This window comes from Lucilia cuprina, chromosome 5 (genome assembly GCF_022045245.1).
Source record: "Lucilia cuprina isolate Lc7/37 chromosome 5, ASM2204524v1, whole genome shotgun sequence".
NCBI classification, from domain to species: domain Eukaryota; kingdom Metazoa; phylum Arthropoda; class Insecta; order Diptera; family Calliphoridae; genus Lucilia; species Lucilia cuprina.
In genome coordinates, this window is record NC_060953.1 from 3,217,864 (window position 1) to 3,221,418 (window position 3,555).

General features: G+C 29.3%; 1 long non-coding RNA gene across 1 annotated transcript in view; it reads right to left on the reverse strand.

Moving 5' to 3' along the window:
- The window catches only part of LOC124420441, a 52,377-nt gene that overhangs the window by 30,686 nt on the left and 18,136 nt on the right, over positions 1 to 3,555 (reverse strand). Inside the window, exon 2 of the long non-coding RNA XR_006941211.1 lies at positions 2,076 to 2,141. This is a non-coding gene — a long non-coding RNA (uncharacterized LOC124420441). The remainder of the gene's footprint in view (positions 1 to 2,075; positions 2,142 to 3,555) is intronic.

Here is a 3,555-nt window from a genome sequence, read left to right on the forward strand (position 1 = left end):
TCTAGTTCTGTTCTAGTTCTGTTCTTGTTCTGTTCTAGTTCTGTTCTAGTTCTGTTCTAGTTCTGTTCTAGTTCTGTTCTAGTTCTGTTTTAGTTCTGTTCTAGTTTTGTTCTAGTTCTGTTCTAGTTCTTTTCTGGTCCTGTTCTAGTTCTAAAACTATCATCAATATGTACTGACCACACCAACCCAGCGCCCAAAAAAAGAAGTACACCACAATTTCAATTTAACAGCTTTTGTTTTCTTCTTAGTAGTGAAACAATCAAAATCCTGGTAAAAGGTTTTTGTTGCCATAAAAGCACTAAAAATAAAGCAGCAATACACATAAGGATAAAACGGTAGATAAGAAGAGAGGAAGTGTGAAAAACAGAAGAATTCCTAGCAATCAACTTTAAGGTAAACTCAAACGAATCGAAAACGTTAAGCCAACAATAACTAAAATAACAGCAACAAGAACAAATAGAAAAAAAACCTAAATATGTAGTTGAGACCCAGACAAGATAATGATACACAAAAGTCCTGAATATTTAAGCAATATGCATTATAAGACGCAAATTTAAACAGGATCAGAAGATGTAGAAGGAGGAGGAGAGTGGCAACATAAGCTATATAATGAAGGCAAAATGAATGTGTAAGAGAATAAATGAATGGATGAATGTCTGGTGTATCCATAGAAAAGCCCAAAATAGCATACCTAATGCCTTGGTGCACAATTAAACTGCAATAAACCATAAATATCACAAGCATGGGCTATAAAACCGAAAACACGTTTAGCATACTAAATACTACCAACACATACATATATCAATACAAACATGCAACACTTAAACATTTAAACTTAATTTCCAACATAAACGAAGAAAATATACAAAAGCCTTTTCCACACACACACATGTTCACAGCTAAATGACGATGAAGAAGAACAACAGCAGCAACAATAAACTTGTTATTAGTATCTGTAAGGAGCAGAGGAAAAGGAACAGTTACCAGTTGTTGCTGCTGTTGTTTCTCTTTATTGTTGTTGAGAATTTTAAATAACACACACAAACAACAAAAGCCCAACTACATACAAACAATTGGAACATAAACGAGAAAACTTCAACATAAACATTAAAGAAAATGAAAAAGAACAGAACGAGTATATGTAAGTGAAATGATGTACTACTCCAAGGCACACAAAATACTATGTCGTTCCTTTTTTTTTTCTTAAAAAAATTTTGAAAGTTTTGTAATTGAGTAGTAGTTATGTAGAATTTTCAAAGCCATTTAATAACCATATGGTTGCTATTTCGGTATTCAGAATTTGCAACAAAAACTACAATAAAAAGGAGAAAAAATAACTACAAAAACAATTGTGTTGGTATTCTTATTAAAATACGTTACAGTGGAACAAAACTGGAGAAAAACTAACATAAATCTAGAACGCAACTAGAACTAGGAAAGAACTAGAACAGAACTAGAACAGAACTAGAACAGAACTACAACAGAACTACAACAGAACTAGAACAGAACTAGAACAGAACTATAAGAGAACTAGAACAGAACTAGAACAGAACTAGAACAGAACTAGAACAGAACTAGAACAGAACTAGAACAGAACTAGAACAGAACTAGAACAGAACTAGAACAGAACTAGAACAGAACTAGAACAGAACTAGAACAGAACTAGAACAGAACTAGAACAGAACTAGAACAGAACTAGTACAGAACTAGTACAGAACTAGAACAGAACTAGAACAGAACAGAAATTTTACGAAAATGTCTTATAAAAAATAAATTTTACAAAAAAATTCTTAAAAAAGTAAATTTTACAAACACTTTCTATAAAAATATATTTTGCAAAAATTTCCCACAAAAAGTAAATTTTTCGAAAATTTTTCAAAATCTTAAATTAAAAAAAAAATCTTATAAAAAAAATTGGCGAAATTTCCAATTAAAAGTAAATTTTACGAAAATTTTCTATAAAAGTTAAATGTTGCGAAAACTTCCTGTAAAAAACTTAAAATGAAATTTTTTTCAAAAATTTCGTAAAACTAAAATTTACTTATATACTTAGGATATGTGTCTTAGGAACTTACCTTAAATATTCAGAAGATATTTGGTGCTTTTAGAAAAAACGCTGCAAAATTTTCTATGAAAATAATCTGCAAAGAAAAAAGGAAGAAAATTAATTAGTTATCGAATGTAAGAAAAGCTTTTCGATGAAAATGTAAAATTTTTAATTTTAAGAAATTTCGTAGGTGTCCACTGTCTGTATCATATCTGTTTGAAAAAATATTATAAACATTTTGTGAGAGGAGAATAGAAACCTTCTTAAACATAAATGTTGCAATTATAAATGGCATACCACCAGCCCCCCCCCCAAAAAAAAAACAAAAAAAAAAACAAACATTTCATTTTCAATCGTAGCAAAGACATCAATTAAAAATTACTTATACGCCACAGCGTTTGATACTGTTTTCTTAATGCATATAAATGTTGTACGTATTTCGCAACATTATGAGACATTTAAGTTAAACATGGAGGAGAAAAATATATATAAAGGTGAAAGAATTAAATAGTAAATACAAATATTTTTTTCTTTTTATTATTTGTTGTTTTTTTTTATTTATTTAAGTTTAAGGAATATTTGTGGTGGCAACATTTATAAAGATTTATTTTGCAAATTATAAGTGACAGCAAACGCATTTTATTGCCAACGCACGTACAAGGAATTTATAAAATTTATTTGTAAAACAACAACAATAACAATAACAATTGCAAAACAAACTAATAAACCAGGAACAGTATCAGCTATAACAATAACATTATAGACAAAGACAAATGAAAGAAGAAAAAAAAATAAACTTACAGGAAACGTACACTTACACAAACAAAAGAATTTATGGTGTTGGAAGAAAAAGTTTTGCTGTTTTGTCTGTGAGTCAGTAAATAAATGAGCAGAATACCAATATTGTTTATACATACTTTTAAAATACACTTAATAGAGCGGGAAGGGATTTAAATAACAAGTTTCTCTACAAAAACGATTTGCATAACTATTTAATTCGAAGAAGCTTTCTCAACATGTAGCAGCAGCCTTATAAATAAAGGAAAGAGGAAATATATTTGAAAAACAAAATATGGCAAAACAGAACATAACAATTGTGGGATTTTTGTAAATTAATATGCTAAAAACGCATATTGTTAGTGGATTTTATATAATTCTGGCCACTTTTGTAAACAAATAATAGAAGCAATAGCAACAACTAGTTATAACAATAGCAGCCACAACAAGGACAATGGAAAGAAATGTAAATGATCATTTACATAATAGAAAAAAGAAACAACAATAACAAAAGCATAAAAAAATTCACGAAGAAGTAAAGAAAAAGTAAGTTAACTAGAACTGAACTAGATCTAAACTAGAACTGAACTAGAACTAAACTAGAACTGAACTAGAACTGAACTAGAACTGAACTAGAACTGAACTAGAACTAAACTAGAACTAGAACTAGAACTAGAACTGAACTAGAACTGAACTAGAACTGAACTAGAACTGAACTAGAACTGAACTAG